Source organism: Lissotriton vulgaris, chromosome 1_2 (assembly GCF_964263255.1).
Source record: "Lissotriton vulgaris chromosome 1_2, aLisVul1.2, whole genome shotgun sequence".
NCBI lineage: Eukaryota > Metazoa > Chordata > Amphibia > Caudata > Salamandridae > Lissotriton > Lissotriton vulgaris.
This window is the reverse complement of record NC_141686.1, coordinates 250,904,376-250,925,847: the sequence shown is the minus strand read 5'-3', so window position 1 is coordinate 250,925,847 and position 21,472 is coordinate 250,904,376. Positions and strand designations below refer to the sequence as shown.

Sequence of the window (21,472 nt, the reverse complement as noted above, 5' to 3'; positions counted from 1 at the left end):
ACATGGCAGTCCCAGACAGCACATGGGCTCTGCAATGAAACGCCAGAGTTACACTTTACGGGCTGTTCGCGTGGGTGGCACAATCCAGTGCTGCCTCCCACCAACAGCATTTGATTTATGGGCCCTGGCACACGTAGTGCACTTTCCTATGGACGGACACATAAATCAAATAGGCCAATCATGGAAACACCAATCCACAACACATTTTACACAGAGAGCATATGCACTTTAGCACTGATCAGCAGTGGTAAAGTGTCCAGAGTCCTAAAACCAACAACAGCAGGTCAAGAAAAAATAGGAGGAAGAAGCAAAAGGTTTAGGGATAACCCTGCAAAAAGGGACATCTCCAACAAAGAATTATTGTCCTTTGATTTATGGCCCCTAGCTGCTCATTCGCCCTGTGGGTTCCAAATGCTACTACAGGTCAGTTTGCGGCTGCAAACCAGAGGCAACCCTGTGGGCTCTTGCCAATAAACTTCTATTAAAAGGAACTCAACGCCTCTGTGAATTTTCCCCTCTTTACAGGCTTACAGGGCTTGGGTGTTGTTTTTCAAGCCTAGACCTACATGCTACAGAGAGCACATGGGTGAGAGAACAGACAACTAGGGCGTTTGTGCTGGCTTTCATGCGATGAGCTGCTAAATTCCACAGAGAACAGAAGGGGGAGCATACAACCAACCAAGGATGACGCACTGCCTTTCACAACCAGAGCTACATGCTGTGAGGTCTGCATCCTTTCGTTTTAAAGGTACAGTTTTGGTCTAAATAACTGGAAATGTACAATGTCCTATGATGGTCACTGAGTGAACCATGAGCGTACTCCACTTTTATTTATACCTTTAGGCCGCACCCCGCTCTTCGGTTTTCAGTGTGCAGCATTTAGTGTGTAGAGGCTGGGTGGCATTCTGCACATGCCAGGCAGCAGAAGGGCAAAAGCACATAGACAATTAGGGCTTGTTTGCTGATCTTTATGCGAGGAGCTACATGCCACAGAGACCAGAAGTGGGCCAGCGTCTAAGCAGCTGCAAAATTGGGCCCCAAAACAGGTCTGGAGATAACGAAGACCTTTTGTTTTTATGAAAACTCTATCTCTCTGTCCACGTATTCATCGACTGGCTTCCATTCTTTCACAAGGAGCATATCAGCACACAAAGTAGTTTTGTTCAGTGCCAGGGACTACTGTGTCAATGTGTGCATTTTGAGACCAAACATTATCGCTTTTTGTCAATGTTTTTTTTATAATGGTGAAAGCCTGGCAGCTTCCAAAAAGGTTTACAAAAACCATAGCAAAACAAGACATGCATTTACAAAATCAAAAAAGCTGACCCCCAATATCAGACATATTGGCCTACTTGTCCTATGGACAAAATAAACATGCAAACCTGTTATCCTTAACCCCAAACAACATGCCCTGGGCATTGACTTCACTAAACCTGCCATCAGTGGGGAATTTGATAATTAAACTTGAATTTCTTACTTCTTCCTTGATGTGCGCCCTCTTATACAGACCTCCTGATTACAAGCAAAATTTTCCTCAAATTCTAGCAGACTCAATCTCACCCTTATCCACCAAGCCAATGTACTGCTAATTGGTGATCTTAACTATAGGGCCATTGGGGAAAAAGGTGGGCACAAACAGCTGGCCTCACCGATACCCTCAGTAATTTAAACTTAGAACAGCAGATATATCAGCCTACGCATATTAAAAGCTTTTCCCTGGATAACATTTGGACCACCGAATTTCCCCTTGAGGAACCTAAGCAGGGCTTGAAAAATCCAAATAAAAATGGTACTAGTCCTGAATATCTGGAACCATGAAAAATCTCCACAACCTACCTGCAACCTACCTGACCTCCATCTCTGAAAGCGGAGCAAATGTGACAAGATAACAAGATTTAAAGGCATCTTTATTGTAGTAATAAAAATGCCTTTAAACCTTGTTATCTTGTCACATTTTCTCTGTTTTCAGAGGCAGAGGACAAAAGATCGTTTGTCTTCCTACTCGCCAGAAAGCGCGAGTAGGACCTAAACACAGCTCGCCCTCATTAAATTAAGCTCGCAAATGCGAGCGGTCAAGTGGAATTTGAGCCCTGCTAAGAATTGCACCCTGTGTATGCTCAGATCATTGGCTGATCCCCTTATCATTGTCAAACCTCATCTTCCAATAAACCCTGACCTGTCCTGGTATTTTATCCAGGAATTGGTCTTGAACTGATCTGATTTTATTTTGCAACTAGTTGGAAAAAGTATTGCTATCATCTAAGAAAGATATAGACGAATTTGAGGAAGCAATCACAGAATGGCTAGTGGAGGCCAGCAATGCACATGCACCCCTACGTAAAATTAAACAGACGAGACATCATGATGCCAATAAATGGTTTTCAGAAGAACTAAAATTAGCTAAACTGGAAATGTGGTGCTCCAACGAATGAAAATAGATATATCACAAGGCGGGGTTCAATTTAGGGAGTTAGAGGTTGCAATCCTGTACTAACAAATATATAAACATAAATAACTCTAAGTACCATAAATCACACTGTTTCTTTTTCGCTCCAAATGCCCTTTTTATTGACTTTATGACATTTAATGAAAATGGCACAACAATTACTCTCCTGATCTCATAACACCTTCATACAACATCTTAAAGAGTATAAACAATTGATCAGGCAAGCTAAAACTCGTTTTTTTTACTTGGAAGATCTTGAATTGCCAAAACAAATACAAAGAGATTTTAAAAAATGTTCTCTGAACTTTCAAATTCTGATAAAATCACTTTACCCATCACACCCTCTCAAAATCTCTGCGAGTCTCTCACTTCTTTATCTTAAAAATTGAGACCATCAAAAAGAGTATTCATTTTAATCCCCTGCATAATATTTTGCTATTCGACAATAGAAATGCAGGTAATCTTTCATCCTTCCCTGAAATCAGGAAAGAGGACTTAATAGACTTACTGACAAAAGCTAAATCAGGTTCAAAAACAACAGCTGTCCTCCAAGAGTTTTAAAAATGTTATTTACCGGTTTTCCAGACTTGGCATTATCTCTTCCTAATCTGTCTTTCTATCAAGGCATAGTCGCCAGTTCCTTTAAAAAGGCAATTGTAACACACATGGGAAGTCGTCGGGCTATACCCTGAACTGGTCCAAGTCGGTGATCTACACTCTAAAGAGTCCGGATCCGGTGCTGCCATCGGATTGCCCCCTTGCACTGACCCCGAACTCCTTTAAATATTTAGGCATTGTTATTACAAAGAGTGCCGCGGACTTCTTTGATAAAAACTTGAAGCCGCCTATGGAGCGTCTTCGTGCGGATGTTAAACACTGGGCGACCTTACCACTGACCCTCCTCGGGCGTGCAGCCCTTTATAAAATGATGGCATTACCCAGATTCCTATATGTATTGGAAAACACCCCATATCCTATTGCACCGCGATACTTCAAGCAGGTTGCAGCTCTGGTCACAAACCTCCTCTGGAATAATGGCCCGGCGCGTATAGCATATGATAAGATGACTAAGAGTTGGTATGAGGAAGGTATAGCATTGCCGAACATACAGCTGTACTACTGGGCGGCCCATCTTAAAATAATAAACCAATGGATACATACTCCAAGGAGTGACCCAGCATATAGAGCGAATTGGTCACAGCTAGGAACTGACTGTATGCTCTCAGTACTCTATAACAAATCACAAGTTAAGAAGCTGCTGGGACCGATGCACCACACAGCGGCATTGTGGCACATAGCACAATCACGACTAGGCTGGAAGGGGAAAATCACCAAGCTAACACCACTATGGGACACCAAGGCATTGGGGAACCTACGGTCTAGTAAGGGATTTACACAATGGGACTGTATAGGAATCTCCACAGTTGGGGAATTATGGGACAAAGGCACGGTGGTCGCATTTCCACAGCTCCAACAACAGTACTGCCTGGGCCCGACAGAGACGTTTAGGTATGTGCAAATAAGACACGCACTGCTCCAAGCGATCCCAGTGGGCGCGGACATACCAGAGTCCTCACCGCTGGAGGATAGGCTGTTAACGGATTATATGCAACAAAGCGCGACCTCCCTCACATACAAAAAACTGATCAACAAGCTAGGGGACCCTACAATAAAATTACGAGAAAAGTGGGTGGGAGAAATAGGTGAGGTCACTGAGTTAGAGTGGAACGAAGCACTAACATCACCAAGAGAAGTAGGTATCTCAGCCAAATTCAGATTGGTGCAACTTAAAATTTTACATCGCATTTACTACACTAGGACCTTGCTTCACAAAATACATAGGGCGCCACATCCCTTTTGTCTTCGAGGATGCGGGGAGGAGGGAACACTGTACCATACACTCTGGGATTGTCCGCACGTACAGGAATTCTGGAGACAGGTTATGCGCACTGTCTCACAAACACTTAAGATCTCCGTTCTGCCGGACCCTCGCAAATGCATATTGAACATTTGGGACCCCAATGATCTGGATAGGTATGGCCAGATATGGGCTACCCTGGCCATGATGGTAGCTAAACGGGACATTGCGCAAAAATGGGGGGCACAGGAACTGTCTACAGCTACTAGGTGGAATAAAAACATGGACATGCTGATGGTTACAGAAAGGGCGGTGTATGTGCTCAGGGCATGCCCCCGAAAATGGAATAAGGTATGGACAGCATGGAATATATACAGAGGAGAAATTTGTGAACCCTTACCGGTGGAGGAAGACTTGGACTCTGAGGGGGACGATGAATAGATAGCTGGGGGATGGTTGCTACAGTTATTGAACCAGGCAGAGCAGCATTAAAAATTGGAATGACAGAGCTGCCTAACATGAAACAGGTGGGGTGGCTGCAGGTCGATGTGTGCGTGAAAAGATTACTAATATGTGATGACTCTTTTTAGTTTCAAGTTTTAAAGTTCTGATGGTTAAAGTAATATACTGTACAATTCGAAAGGCCTTTATAATGTACTACAAGAAATGACTTATGCACTCACGGTTACGCTATTACTTCTTATTGTTTGAAACCAGCTAGTTATATACCAGATCAAGCAGTAGACAATATGAATGTACTCTGTACGTATGCGTGATTCTGAGATGGAAGTTCGAATGTAACCTTGAAACTACGACTTATGCCTTAAATTTCAATAAAGATTTTCAACAAAAAAAAAAAAGGCAATTGTAGTTACCTTACAAAAGAAAGCAGGTGAGGACCCCCTCAACCTGAAAAACTATCAGCCAATCTCTCTCCTCCCCAATTTGGCAACATTATTTGAGACACATGTAGCTTGTCATCTCTGCCCCGTTATAGAGGCTTCAGAATTCTTTGATCCCAAGCAGGTTTTTGTTCAGCTCACTCGACATAGGAAGTGATCCTCTCGGTAGTAGATGGCATATGAGAGGAAGTGGATTAAGACAACTCTCATGCGCTAGTACTGCTCAATCTGTCAGCAGGCTTTGGCACGGTTGACCATAACCTTTTACCTGACAGTTTCAGGGCTGCAGGACTCAGCAATCAACTGGATCATCTCTTTTCAGAAGGACAGATCTCAGTTAGACCCCCTCACCCCCTCAATTCTACTGAAGGCCAATTGAATTGTGGGATGGCAAAAGGGTCTTCTTTTTCACCTTTTCTTTTTAATTTATATATACGCTCCTGGGTTCACTCTCTCAAAAACAAGAAAAGCAAAATTGTTTAGTTATGCTTATTTTTTTTATTTATTTAGCAACTTGTATAGCGCCTGGTGACCCGAAGGCATCCCCGCGCTGTTAAGCTTGAGTCCTACTGAGGGGAAGGGGTGGAGGGTTTATTTAGGAAACAGAAGGGTTTTAAGTTTTTTCCTGAACGTCAGGTGGTTGGACTCCAGTCTGAGGGAGCGTGGGAGAGAGTTCCAACCAGCAGAGGCTTTTACAGAGAAACGTCGGCCTCCGGTACGTGTTCTCTTGAATTTGGGGATGTTGGCCAGGTGCTCGTTCTCAGACCGTAGGGCCCTCGGTGCAATGTAGGGGGTGACCAAACCGCTGAGGATCGCAGGTCCCGATCCATTGATTAGTTTATGGGCCGTGCACATGGCCTTAAACTCCACCCTTTGGCGGACTGGCAGCCAGTGCAGAGCCTTGATGGCGGGTTTGGCGGATACTCTAGGAGGTACGCTCATGATTAAGCGAGCTGCAGCATTCTGGGTTCTTTGCAGTCTTGCTAAGGTGGCTTCCGGCGCACCTAGGTAGACCAAATTGCTGTAGTCTAACCGCGACATTATGAGGCCCTGTACTAGTAGTTTCCTGGATACGGGCGGTAGGAGGGGGAGAATTTTGCGGATAGTCCGCAGAAGCCCAAGACAGGTCCCAGCGGTTTTGGCCGCTTGGGTCTTCATTGAGAGGTCGGGTTCTAGCCAGACTCCGAGGGTCTTGATTTCGTGTTTCGGGGAGGGGATTTCCCCGAACACGTCTGGCCAGATCGACGGGGGGATAGTCGCCCATTGTTTGCCCATGAGCATCACCTCGGTTTTGGAACCGTTGAGTTTCAATGACGATTCACACATCCACCCGTGAATTTCGGTGAGACAGTTTGGTAATTTGTCTGGGTGGTCGTCTAGTTGGGAGAGGGAGACGACCAATTGTGTGTCGTCAGCGTAACTCACGATTTTTATTCCGAATGGTGATACCACGTCTTCCAGGGGGGCCATGTATACATTAAAGAGTGTGGTGCTCAGGGAGGAGCCCTGAGGAACCCCGCTGGTGAGAGGAAGTGTGGATGAGCGGAATTCGCCGTCCCAGACCTGGAACGTGCGTCCGGTGAGAAAGGACTCTAACCAGCTGAGTGCCATCCCGGTGAGCCCTGCTGTCTTCAATCGATGGAGGAGGACACGGTGATTGACCGTGTCAAAGGCGGCACTCAAGTCCAGAAGGATCACTGCCACTGATCCTCCTGAGTCTAGAATGCGCCTTGCTTCTTCGATGACGGTGAGCAGGGCGGTGTCTGTACCGTGTCCAGGACGGAACCCGGTTTGGGATTGCCGCAGGATGTTATTAGTCTCGGGAAATCGGGAGAGTTGACTATTCACCAATTTCTCGGTGATCTTGCTGATCCCCGGGAGGAGAGATATGGGCCGATAGTTTGCCATATCAGTTGGATCGAGCTGGGATTTTTTGAGGAGTGCCTTTACCACTGCCTTTTTCCAGCTGTCGGGGACTGATCCTTGAGCGAGTGAGCAGTTGATAAGCTCTGTGATAGTGGGGGTGATAGCGGGGGCCACTATTGCATATTATGCAACTCCTCTTCACGATTGATAGCACACCTAATTCGAAGTTGAATGTCCCAATACAATGCTGTTCATCTTTGATTGGATGAACAGCAATCATCTGAAACTAAATTCTGACAAAACAGAGATAGTAGTCACCAAAAATGAGATCAACCTTTGCAGTCCTTTGTTCTGACCGAATGAGATGCCCTCCCTCCCCTCCAAAGCAGTTGAACCTACAACCGGGCTCAGTGATATTGTCTTGCTTTTCCTATCTTCACAGAATTAAGAGGATCAAGAAAACCCTTACCACCGAAGACTTGGTCTAAGTTATGATAGCTTTGGTCATGTTGAGAATTGACAATGCCAATTCTCTTTATTTGGATCTTCCTAAACATCTTAAGCAGAGGCTTCAGTTGATCCAAAACCAGGCTGCTCAGCTGATTTATCAGCTCCCCATACATTGCCATATTTCTTACGTGACAAAAGACCTTCACTGGCTGCAGAGAGATCCACTCAAAACATGTGGCACAATATTCAAAGCTTTGCACATGAAAAGTCCAGCTTTTATTAAATCTCTGATTCATAAGTATTCCCTTGATCCATCCATTTACACTTTTTAGTGGTGCCTCAATGTAAGAGGAATATGACAGGTGGAGTCCGGTTCACAGTCACTGCTCCTCATGTCTGGAACACCCTTGCTTTGGAATTCAGTACCACCACAAATTATGGAAAGTTCAGACAGATGACTAAGACTTGGCTCTTTAAGCAAGCCTATTACTAAGTATCCTGAGCCGTGTTGAGACAGTTACTCAGCACTAAAAGGCTGTTCAGTGTATGTGCACTCTACAAATTACCATAACATAACAAGGCATGGTTTCAGACCTGGGGTCTGCAGCAAAGGCCGAGATTATTATATCAAAATAACAACATCCAAACTTGAAGGTACACAGAAAACCCTCCTAGCAGCCACAAACGACAACCGTACCTTCCTCGATCAAGGCCACACAGCAGCCTAATTCAACTAGACCTCTCAGCAGCCTTTGCCACCATCTCCCACCAAACATTAGCCGCCAGACTCCATGACACCGGCTTACAGGGAACTGCCTTAGACTGGAAACGCTCTTTCCTCTCCGGCAGAACACAAGGAATAAGACTCTGGCCCTTCCTCTCCTAACCTACAGAGTTCAGGTGCGGAGTACCCCAAGGTTACCACCCTCAGCCCCACGCACCTCAATATCTACATGGCCCCCCTGGCAACCATCGTCAGAAAACACAGACTCAGCATAGTATCCTATGCCGATGACATCCAGCTCATCCTCTCCTTCACCAAATCCTTCACAACACTGGACCCTAATACCTCAACTAAAGAATCTCTTTCCACTCCCCCAAGAGAAACCTCGCTCTGTCGACCTCATAGCTGCCAAGGTTTTAGATTGCCATGTGTGACATTTTCATAATTTCAGTGTAATTATGAGTGACATTTCAACGACTATGAGTGACACTTTCTTGCAAGCAAAATCAAGCAATGACGACGAGGGAAACATTATAATATTAATATATATATATATATATATATATATTTTTTTTTTATTATTTTTTTTTGAACAAGCAGATAATCCTGCACTTCCAGTACTCCGTCTGGCAAACAGAGACCACTCGAATCCCAAAGTAAGGCAATAGATGTTTATTAGACCAAGTCTAACAGCGTAGCGGACTGACGCGTTTCGGGCGGATGCCCTTGCTCACAGTTGGTCATTAGAAAAAAATGCCGTATTTTTAAATGCTACAGTGCCCACCATGTGATAATAGACATAAACAACATACTTTGTTGCTTGTTTCTATGGTCCGGAAAATTGACCAGAGGGTGGGTAAAATATTGCCTTCAAACCATAATTCATATACTGAATAAATTCATGACAATCAAAAAGGTCCCTGCATAAATGCATAAAAACAGATTCACATATATATACCATAGTCTGTACAGTACTTGTGCAAATATACGCAAATGTAAACAGAAATAACTGCAAAAAGTCGCAGATGGGAACATTGAGATTTGTGCAAATTTTCACAAGTTAAAAGTAATAGTTTGTATACTTAAAACCTTCTCACTAAAATGGAACAATTCCAAATTACAACTCCATGAAAAGAATGTGCAAATATCTGCAAATGTAAACATAACGACCGTGCAAAATACGCAAATATTATATGTACTGTGACGACTATTAACACTTTTGTAGTGAAATCAGATGTATGAGTCTATGCAACACAGCTGGGACATCCAAATATGATGGCAACCCCTCTATGGTCCAAACTTCTCACCTAGTCAACTAGTATGTTTAAAGTGCATGAAAGTCCCATAATTTGGTGCAATCTCCTGATGCAGCGAGATTTCATAATCAATACCTGCATCCTATGAATAACTAATGTGATGAAAAAGGAAATATAAGCAAACAATAATACATATTTTTGAGGCACAGAAAAAACAGTATAAACGTAGTTACAGGTGGGAGACAGCCTCTGATAGATTATATATTCATTCTCAAAAGCAGTATGGGGAAGCATATTTTCATTTTAAACTGAATTGGACACTATAAAAAATGATATAGGTCCTCCGTTGTATTAAGACCATTAGGTACCATACTATCCAGTTCGAGAATCATTTTTGATTCTAGTTGCCTGAGCATTTTCTCTCTGTCCCCTCCTCTACGTGGTTTGGGGACCGCAGTCAGCACAAAGTACTTGAGACATTGTAGATTGTTTTTAGGTCTCGGCTCAACGCGCGGGTGCGCGTCTCACCGAGATCTTTTGTTAGCGAGTGTGCTTCCCAGGAGACAGTTTCGGCCATGCGCATCCTTGGAGCCGATTTGAAACGTGACCGCGCGCTGTGGCCAGGCGCTGTCTCCTGGGAAGCTCAAGCACCACACACGCATGCGCATACACACACACACAAGCGCCCATGCACGCACATACATACATACAGAGACACCCCCCCTGACACATACACACACACGCGCACACACACGTGCACCGAGGCCCCCCTCCCTCCCCCGCCGTCACACACATACATACACACACGAGCATACACGCACACACACACACAGAAGTGCACCAAGCCCCCCAGCCTTTTGGAACTTACCTGGCCAATGTCGGGGACTCTGCTCTCAGCACGCGGCGCCCAACCTCCTGCTGGCGCGGCCCCGGGTTCCACACCGCTCACAGGAGCCCCGGGCGCGAGACGCATTTGACTCCGCCTGCCTCCTCTTCCGGTCTCGACGTGGCCCCGCCCACGTCACAGGCGACCGTGCCTGACTTCCGGGGCACAGTGTTCATTAATACAAATGTTTACAAATGTTTTTATACCACGTGTGACATTCGTTTTCTATTTTTTGCTCGTTCTGCTTTTCCATTGACGGAATATTTATACAAACGAGTAAGGGAATGCAGTATGTACTTTCACAGTGACACAATATCTGAGTCATTCGAATAGGGTCCCATGTCTGCCAAAGGGAAGAATGCCGTTTCTGTAGGTTATCTTAAACTAGTTATGACATGTTGGCCTTTGTACGCTAGGTATTTTAGTGTTAAGCCATACCCATAACAGCATAGTTATAATATGCCTCTCAGTCTAACGTGCTGTAAGCTTGGGGCTCGCTGGCTCGCCGGCTCGCCAAGTGCCTGTCTGGCAGCTCTGCTGTGCCTGTATTGGCAGCGACGTAAAAGATTTTTTGAAAACTTTCACAGATGGGTGGTGGTCTAGAACATATCTTGACGAATCCATTTCGCGGCCCATCGAAAAATACTGCGCGTGCCACCCAACTGCATTTATCCAAGAGCCCCTCTCGGAGGAGCGCGTGTGCCTGGGTACTTGTTATGCTGTTTCTGGACACGGGGCACTTTTTACGGTTGACCCGACGCGCTGGAGATGATGTTGATGCGGCGGGTTGCTTTGCAGAATGTGCAGTAAAGCACTGCTGCCGCCGACCCTTTCCTGTGAGGAGACATGCGTCCCTTCCCTGTCACAGCGCCAGGCGCGCTGCCCGAAGCCCCCCTCTTAATAAGTGATGTGTTTAATCAAATGGAGAAGAGAGGATAAAAGCACAGTGCTAGTGCAATGAGTGAAACAAAACTGCTATATATGTCCTCCTACATCCAACACACAGTCTTACATCGTAGGTGCCAAGAAATATATGAGAGTACCTACATACTGCATCCGGCCGTGAAGGGCATTTACACTACGGAAGGGAGAATGCAGAGTAGTGAGTGCTGAGTAATGTGTGCAGAGTAGTGTGTGCAGAGTAGTGTGTGCAGAGTAGTGTGTGCAGAGTAGTGTGTGCAGAGTAGTGTGTGCAGAGTAGTGTGTGCAGAGTAGTGTGTGCAGAGTAGTGAGTGCAGAGTAGTGAGTGCAGAGTAGTGAGTGCAGAGTAGTGAGTGCAGCGTAGTGAGTGCAGAGTAGTGAGTGCAGAGTAGTGAGTAGTGAGTGCAGAGTAGTGAGTGCAGAGTAGTGAGTAGTGAGTGCAGAGTAGTGAGTAGTGAGTGCAGAGTAGTGAGTGCAGAGTAGTGAGTGCAGAGTAGTGGGTGCAGAGTAGTGAGTGCAGAGTAGTGAGTGCAGAGTAGTGAGTGCAGAGTAGTGAGTGCAGAGTAGTGAGTGCAGAGTAGTGAGTGCAGAGTAGTGAGTGAGTGCAGAGTAGTGAGTGAGTGCAGAGTAGTGAGTGAGTGCAGAGTAGTGAGTGAGTGCAGAGTAGTGAGTGAGTGCAGAGTAGTGAGTGAGTGCAGAGTAGTGAGTGCAGATTGCAGAGTAGTGAGTGCAGAGTAGTGAGTGCAGAGTGCAGAGTAGTGAGTGCAGAGTGCAGAGTAGTGAGTGCAGAGTAGTGAGTGCAGAGTGCAGAGTAGTGAGTGCAGAGTAGTGAGTGCAGAGTAGTGAGTGCAGAGTAGTGAGTGCAGAGTAGTGAGTGCAGAGTAGTGAGTGCAGAGTAGTGAGTGCAGAGTGCAGAGTAGTGAGTGCAGAGTGCAGAGTAGTGAGTGCAGAGTGCAGAGTAGTGAGTGCAGAGTGCAGAGTAGTGAGTGCAGAGTGCAGAGTAGTGAGTGCAGAGTGCAGAGTAGTGAGTGCAGAGTGCAGAGTAGTGAGTGCAGAGTAGTGAGTGCAGAGTGCAGAGTAGTGAGTGCAGAGTGCAGAGTAGTGAGTGCAGAGTAGTGAGTGCAGAGTAGTGAGTGCAGAGTAGTGAGTGCAGAGTAGTGAGTGCAGAGTAGTGAGTGCAGAGTAGTGAGTGCAGAGTAGTGAGTGCAGAGTAGTGAGTGCAGAGTGCAGAGTAGTGAGTGCAGAGTGCAGAGTAGTGAGTGCAGAGTGCAGAGTAGTGAGTGCAGAGTGCAGAGTAGTGAGTGCAGAGTGCAGAGTAGTGAGTGCAGAGTGCAGAGTAGTGAGTGCAGAGTGAGTGTGCAGAATGTAGAATAGTGAGTGCAGAGTAGTGAGTGCAGAGTGAGTGTGCAGAATGCAGAGTAGTGAGTGCAGAGTAGTGAGTGCAGAGTGAGTGTGCAGAATGCAGAGTAGTGAGTGCAGAGTGAGTGTGCAGAATGCAGAATAGTGAGTGCAGAGTAGTGAGTGCAGAGTGAGTGTGCAGAATGCAGAATAGTGAGTGCAGAGTAGTGAGTGCAGAGTGAGTGTGCAGAGTGAGTGTGCAGAGCAGTGAGGGCAGGTGCAGAGTGGTGTGTGCTGTTGAGTGCAGAGTGCTGTGTATTGGCAATGTAAATGACAATGCCATTTATTTATGATTTAAAGAAAAAAAAGAAATGTCATGAGCAATGCCAATAGCTCTACCTTTAATGATGCCGAGACCATTGCATTGCAAATGCTTGTTGTGTACTGTCTTGAAATGTCATATATATGAACAAGTGAGCTCCTCTCAAATTCCACCAAGCAGGCATGCAACACACACATATATACACACACACACTCATACACACACAAACAACAGGAGTCACCGCCGCCGCTCAACACGCCCTGGGTGCCTTCTCAAGCGGTGGTGAGCGGCTTACATATGCAAACACAGCAGCAGCCCAGAATTTTGTCGGCCGACAAAAATGAGAGCACTCGCAAGAATTTATGCACGAATTCGTGAGAGGGCTCTCTGGTGTTGAGGGTGCTCTATACAGGAGCTGCCTTCCACCTAAACTTGGGAACTACCCAGAGTTCTCTCCTTCTTGTTTGCGTAATTTATGCGTTACTCTATGCCTGCAAGGGTATTGTTCAGAAATTACACCCATTTGAGGGATGAGAACCTCTAAGTAGATCTTAAAACTACTGCAAAGCACCAGAAATGGAAGGCACTAACCTAGTGCCATTGTAACAGTAAACATTGTTTACCCCAAAACTGGAACACTGCATGCAATTACAACACGGTCGCTACAATGACCGCATTGTTACAACGCATGCCATTACTCCACAAGTCGGAGCAATGGCTTACTCTAGGGGTCAAAAGGTGATGGGTTTTAAAACCAACATCTTCCCTACTGTTGCACAGACTGGAGTTGGGATAGTAAATTATACTATTCCAACATCCAGCGCCCCCAAACCCCCTAAGTCCGTGTTCCAACTTGCAGAGAAAGGACATACATTTTTACAACGCGGTCATTGTAATGACCGCATTGTAATGGCAAGTGTAAAAAAAGCATGCAGGGAAACGAGGCATATTCCATTGTAACCTGATTGTTCTATTAAACAAATGTGGAACCAATACAGCCCCACAACCAGCAGCTGTCACACCACTGGCACTGATCAGGTGGCTCTGCTGACTTAATGCCGCAGGAGCTGAAAGTAATTAAACAGGTACCAGTGAGGGAGAACAAGAGGGATGGTTGGGCGATGGTTAGTTAAAATCCAAGGTTATGTGCAAACAAGCAAATTGTGCTGATGAACTAAAAACAGAGTTTGTGCTAGTAAAATTATACAGGAGTATCAGAGAAGAGGAGCACTACTCACTATCCAGACTAACGTCTGATGAGTGATACTTGGCAGGGATGTGTATTTCACTACATAGAAAAACACTACACTAAGGTAACACTTAATAGAAGCTAGTACAAACTACTAGTGCACCAATCGGGGATGCGTATGATTGAATAACAACCATTTTACCTCTAACCCTGATTATTTTCAACGTAACCAGAAACCTCTCCAATTTGAGTCCGGATGTTATTCAGCTTGTGAAGTCACCACCTTGCTTAAACCCTCCCTTTCTTAAATATTTCCAGAAAAGTCCCATGTCGCTGTGTCCCACATTTCCGAGACTGCACATGTACTGTATTGCCACTGTACACACTTTTATCAGGGTTATCTGGAAAATGTCTTACTTCCTGCTGCCTTTTGTATTGAATTTTGTCAACTTGCATGTTTCGTCCTCACACAAGCCCTCTTTATCTGAGGATCTCGACAAATGAACTGCATCCTTATCTAAATTAAATATGTGCACCCGAGTTGTGCTTTAGACCTCAGGTCTTTCTGCTTCTTTCATCTTAAAAGGAATGTCAGTTTGAGCGGCCAAGGGTCGTTAAGGATCTCAAACGGAAGATACATATTGCCTCCGATACAATTTTTCACGATTGTGCGGAATTAATGCATACATGGCACCTGCCAGCATACGATGTGCTCAGCAAAAAGCTGCTCTGGCTTACTGTTTATTTATTTATTGGTAAAATGCCTTCCATATTGTTGAAGTTTGCTAAGATGTTAGGATGTATCTAGGATTCCCGCTACCGTGGTAAAGACCCAATGTTAGAAATGGCACGCGCCTCACAAATGGCTGCACCCAAGAGCCATTAGTAAAAGGATGATTTGAGTTGTGGATGGAGGTCTGTGCTCGTTAATCAAATGTAATAAAAGGAATAATACTTTTCAAAACTCATGTTCTGTTGTGCTTAGTAGGCAGAATACGCCATTTTAATTATGCTTATGAGATCGTCTGGCAAATGTTGCTATTATAGTAATTGAAGTAATCCGGTTATTGAACATCAGTGAAAGATCTGTATAATCTGTAAAATATGCGATGCCATCTTTTCCTGTGGTTTGCGTATCGTAATTTTAACCTTTGACATTTGTCCTACTTTTTCCCAAATTCTTTATATTCAAGAGTTCTTGAATGCGCGACTTAAAAATGTACATGCAAAGAAATTGATTATGCCGCCGCGCGGTGTCTGGTGTTGTTATTCCTTTCATTACATTTGATTAACAGGCACAGACCTCCATTCACAACTCAAGCCTTCCATATTAAGTTTAGAACTTCAAGGAGTGAGAGAGTGACTAATGGCCTGATTAACTTTAAACAACAAGCTGGGTGCTGAAACATCCACTGACTTTTAACATGGAGGGAAAGTAAGCACCAAACTGCGTGACACGCCACATATGGGAACACATGGAGATAAATATAACTTTCAGCAGGAAATGGTATAGTCCAAAGCTCTGTTTTTAATGTAAAATCAGGGCCTTTGGTGGTCATATCCCTGAAAATACAAAATGTGAAAAAATATTATTGTCTAAGGCTACTTGTGGAAGACAATTTCTATGGACAGGAGTCTAGAGAATGCTAAAGTGATTCTGGTATTTTACTGACCTCTGCTAGTCGCTTTTTATCAAGAAAGTTAAATAGAGGCAGTTGCCCGAAAAATTAAAAGAAGAAAGTTCCTCAGCAGAAAGCAATTCTGGTATTTTACTGACCTCTACTGGTCCTTTTTCACTAAGACAGTTAAATAGAGGCAGTTGAACAGAAAAAAAGTCACTAAGCGAAAGCAGACAAGTCTTAGGGCTGATCTCCTGAGCCCACAAAGTACATACACATATAAATATATATATATACTAATATATAAGTATATACTAAAGAATATACAAGAGGTCTTGAATGCTCGACCTAAAAATGTACATGCAGAGACATTGATTATGCCGCGGCGCAGTGTCGGTTGATATCTGTTTCATTGTAGCAGCTTAGAGCTGCCGTTCCAGACCAGCTTTGGTGTCAATCGTTAGTATTGGTGCATTATTACTAGCGCTCTGCTTGACAGCTGAGGAGGCACTATTAGCCATTATGCTTGACTTTGCATTTCAGTGCGGTCAGGGCCGGTCCTAGAACTTTTGGGGCCCCGGGCGAAATGGTAGATGTGAGGCCCCTCTCATTTGCATGTATCACATCACAAGAAGTGACCACAGAAAGTGACATCGTAGGACTATTGATCTTATTTGGCATCACTGAAGAGACCTAACGTGGATATCAGTAACAATGACAAAAAGATAAATATACAAATGAAATAAGTCCATATATTTTCAAACTGTATTAAATGGATACATTTGTCACATGGGATGGAAAAGCTAGTTCCCATAAAAGGGGGAGATCCTGTTGAGGTAATGAGGGGCAGGATCATTCAAAATATAAAATTACACAAAAGCAAACCTCGCACATTTCTAAAGTCTCCCTTACCATTTTGTGTCATTATGTTGCCACCTTAGGATGACATTAATACTAAGTAATTTCTATTAACGTAAATCTTCTCACCAGTATACCACACGCACATGCTAAGATTTGTAAGACAATCTTTTTTGTGTGTGGGCTCTTTACTTGCCAGAATTATGTTGAGTGCAAAAACACAACACATATAATACAAAATTACAAGACACCATTGCGTACAAATTAAGATTGTACATAAATAAAAAAAGACCTAGAACAAATCGAGACCACTACTAAATCATACATTGACTTGAAGGTATGCTGCAGATTGAAGTTTTTTTTTTTTAAATCAACGTTTTTGATTTGGTGTTAGAAATGCAAGTGGCCGGCTTTAGCGCTGGTGGAGCCCTATGCAACAATGTTTGTTAGTGCCCCTAATTACTTCCTCTGCCACAGATTCCCTCACTACCACCCTTTAACAGTGCCCCTAGAGTCTCCATAACCACATTCTCACTGAGATGCATTTAATTTGAGTTACAGCGCTACTGATACCAGTGTAGGGTGTCAGAGAAATGTATATCACACACATTATACAGAGGCAATCTCTCATAAACGTCTCAATCACTGTATAGGAAATGTTACATAAGACAAAGGACTGCAAGGTGTAGGAGTCATCAGACAATCATGTTACTAGGCATTATAGTTTATTAGTGATAGGTCTGGAAAAACAAAAACTCTGAATTTAGAACGAAATACCATGGGTGGAGGTTCTCTTTAATAGCCAGAATTGAATTCTATCCAAATGAACCCTTTTTGCAACATTAAGATAACCAAAGACTGGGGAAAAAACATAATCCTCCAATTTATACCTTGAAGTTTGCATGCAGCTCTTAGATGACAGTTAATAGCTCACTGTTCAATGTTAGGATTTTGACTTATTAACTGACTTATTTACACTATGTGCACTTTGTGATCTGCATGGTACATGTTCTTTGCAGCAGGCACATTAATCCTCTGCTCTACCTTTCCACGAGTCAAAACTTCCACTAAACTAAACTTTGATCTCTCTCAAGGAGGAACATTAATCACTGGAGTTATCATGACATTTTTATTGTTGCCGAAAATTGCTGGAGGCCAGGAAGGAGGCAGCAAGTGCTTTTAAAAACATAATATACTTGCAAAGATGACGCCCCCACCCGAAGTGAGCGCTCAGTGCGATGTCACCGGTCCCACCGCCCTAGAGCCTCCCTGCTCCAGGGTCCTGTGACCTCAATGACCGGGTCCCTGACCATCTAGGGCATGGGAACTCACAAACTTTCTCTGGGGGGGAGGGGGGGGGGCAAATTTACAGTGTAGTTTTTGGCCGAGGGCCGCACTGGTGGGGGCGGGGTCAGAGGGGGAAAGCAACAAAAAAATTGTGACCATGAGGTTTCACACAGGTCCCTGCAGCAGATGCCTTTGTCCACTGAGCCACCAGACCAGCATACCCACATCTCTTTCTCTCTCTCCCTCTTTCTCCCTTCCTCTGTCTCCCTCCCTCTATCTCCCTCCATCCCTGTCTCTCTCCCTCCTTGTCTCTCTCCCTCTGTCTTTCTCCCTCCTTATCTCTCTCCTTCCCTGTCTCTCTCCCTCCCTGTCTCTCTCCCTCTGTCTCTCTCCCTCTGTCTCCCTCCCTCTGTCTCCCTCCCTCTGTCTCCCTCCCTCTGTCTTTCTCCCTCCTTATCTCTCTCCCTCCCTGTCTCTCTCCCTATGTCTCTCTCCCTCTGTCTCTCTCCCTCTGTCTCTCTCCCTCTGTCTCTCTCCCTCCTTATCTCTCTCCCTCCCTGTCTCTCTCCCTCTGTCTCTCTCCCTCGGTCTCTCTCCCTCGGTCTCTCTCCCTCGGTCTCTCTCCCTCGGTCTCTCTCCCTCGGTCTCTCTCCCTCGGTCTCTCTCCCTCGGTCTCTCTCCGTCTGTCACCCTCCGTCTGTCACCCTCCGTCTGTCACCCTGCCTCTGTCACCCTGCCTCTGCCCCATCTCATAAAAACAAAAGTAGCGCTTCACTGGCAAACTCTTTAAAGTGGCGCTAATGTGCTTTGGGTTTGAATAAAATCAATGTTGCCACTTTTTTCGATCCACACTGTCTTGCTTTAGTTATTTTTCAATTTTAACCTTTTATTTCTGTCCGTCCCGAGGAAGCACCTTTAAAGTGAAAAATGTCAGAAAAAGACAACCTTTCCAGCAAGCATGGTTTTTTTGGTGGGGGGACAAAGAAAGGAAAGAGAGAGTAATGGCTACAGGGCACAAGGACGGGGCCCCACACCTGGATCTTGCTCTAGTGCCTAGAGGCCCAGGGAAAGGGGGGCCCCTCCCCTGGGCCTCCAAGCAGTAAAGAAGCATTTCTTAAAACACTACTGTGACAGTTCTACATACATTTTAAATGCACATTCCCATAAAAAAAAATAGGGGATACAGAAGTAAACACGAGCCAGTTGATCTGGCTGCTCCCTCCTCCCCTCACCCACCTCTCCTTACCTGTGTCTGGCTGGTTCTGCTAACAAAGGGGGCCTTCTGTCACCTAGCAACAAAATGCAGAAAGGCAATGGCTGGTACTTAGCAGAGGTGTTGCCTCCCCCCTGACACTGTGAGCACACATAATTGCTGGCCCAGTTGCGGTGCAGTCCCTACTTTGTTTGTCCCTTCCCCCCCACCCCTGTGCACCCAGGAATGCCATCACACCCTGACAGCAAGGTCAAGACACCTCGCGTTTGTAATTTGATTGCGTGGGGCAGGGGGCCCTGGAGGTTAACTGTGAAAGCGTGCCCTTTCACAGTGAAGCAGGGGGCCCCCAGAGCGCGAGGCCCTGGGCAGCTGCCCACACTGCCCATGCATAGCGCCGGCCCTGAGTGCGGTGATGTAGACCACCACCCTCAAATGCATTAGTCTAATGCCTGATGTGTGGTACTTGGCGGGGCTGTGACCTAACCCTTGCTTAAATCCCCCCCCCCCCCCCCCATCCACAGAGCGAAAAAGGGGGGATAATTCTCCTACATCCTAGCCAAGACCTGGAACAAACTCCCCTCAGCATCAGAAGAAGCCCTACACTGCAAGCCTTCATTAAAGACCTCAAGACCTGGCTCTTCGGATAACCTCGGAGCTGCCCCAACCCCAACCCCCTCCCCCAGCGTCTTGTGACCCTTACAGGTGAGTTGTGTTTTCTATAAATTGATTGATTTAAGGTACTTAAATGAGACTTCTATATGGAAGAATAAACGAGCCCAACAGGGAGCATCCAGGGCAAAGATCTAACTGTCAGAGCAGAACACAAATACACGTTCTGCATTGTACAGGAAGAAAACAAGCCTAAGCAAAGACTACCTCCTTGGAAAGTGCATTAGAAGCATGCCTCCATCAACAACTCACTTGCTGCTGTTCCAACTCCCGCCTCTCAGAAACGTCCGGGCCTGGGGTTCCTTGGAAAGCCCTGGGACCCTGCCATAGAAGGAAGACTTTGTTCTATGATCACCGACAGCATCATCCGCCGGTACACCGTAATTCTAGAAAGTATACTTCCGGTGACGAGAGCCACCCTGCCCTTACCTTGCGTTGCGAAAGCGTCTCTTCCTGTGTCTCAGGGCATTCACGAGTAACGCATCTGAACTGATTAGGCCTCTTCGGACGAGAGCCACTCGGACCCTACCCCGTCGTTTTGTACACCCCCTACGTCAGAGGGGTGCCGATACATGCAGGTTCTGCCTGTATATTCGCGCTCCCCATCTGGTTCTGTACCCTCTCCTTGCGCATGCGTGAACATGCCCACTACCGCCACGGGGCATGGAAGCCAGGAGGGCAGAGCATGCAAAGGCAGCGCCGCTGCTGAGGAGGTGGAAACAGGCCTCTTCAGCAGCGCGGGCGGCACGCCGGCACCTGGCCGCACTATGCTTTAAGATGCCCCCCTTGGTTCAGCCCCCCCTTCCCTAGGGGAGGGGGGTAGTGATAGGGATTGGAGGCAGGGATGGAGCTGGGCCAGCAGGCAGACCCCAGTGTGGGGTCTGCTAAATCATGCATTTCATGTTAGGAATCCGGCAGGGAGGTGCGGTGGGTTATTGAAGCACAGGCGTCGGGCACAGGGCCCTCTTCTCCTGGGAAGTGTCCCAGAGACGAGAGGGGCTGCTGCTGCATCCTATGAGGAGAGGAGGGGGGTGAGGAGGACTGCAGGAGCACTGGGGCTTGGGTGGGATGAAGTGGCGAAGACCAGGGTGAAAGGGTGGGAGAGACGTGGACAGCTTGCAGGGGGTGCTGTGGAAAACTGCAGAAAAAAGCGCCTGCCACAAACTATACTTTCATATCACAAAACTGACGTTTGCTTACTAACCTTGAGGACTAAACTGTCTCTATGTTTTTATAATTAACAATTGAACTTTGTGAGGACATCTTCCTGTGGGAATTAAGTCACCCCTTGCCCAAAAATCAGGACAAGAAGCACAGTAATTTTAATTTCCTCCAAGATCCTGAGGTATTGTGAAATAAAAGCATTGTTGGGAAATAATGACTGTGTAACATGGTTGTCACATGAAGACTGCAATTCGGAGCATAGCCTTGCAAGCAGGGGCTGTCGTCATGAAGTGAACAATGGCCAAGCTGAGCAGAGGTGAACTGCAGTGAGAGTGCAAAGCAAGTAACTCAGGGCCATACAGAGATGGCACCTACCGTGGCGTAGAGATGGCGTGCTGAAGGTGGTACCTACCATGGCGTAGAGATGGCGTGCTGAAGGTGGCACTTACCATGGCGTAGAGATGGCGTGCTGAAGGTGGCACCTACCATGACGTAGAGATGGCG

General features: G+C 45.7%; 1 protein-coding gene across 6 annotated transcripts in view; it reads right to left on the bottom strand.

Moving 5' to 3' along the window:
* Positions 1-20,348, bottom strand: part of DMAP1 (DNA methyltransferase 1 associated protein 1) — a 406,667-nt gene extending 386,319 nt beyond the window's left edge. The window contains exons 1-2 of one of the 6 annotated variants that reach the window (XM_086953166.1): positions 20,234-20,348; positions 20,057-20,125 (exon numbers count right to left, since the gene is read on the bottom strand). The gene's annotated coding sequence lies outside the window, so the exon portion shown is untranslated. The other 5 variants (XM_086953169.1, XM_086953164.1, XM_086953168.1 and 2 more) reach the window with 5 other exon arrangements.
* Positions 20,349-21,472: the final 1,124 nt, after the last annotated feature.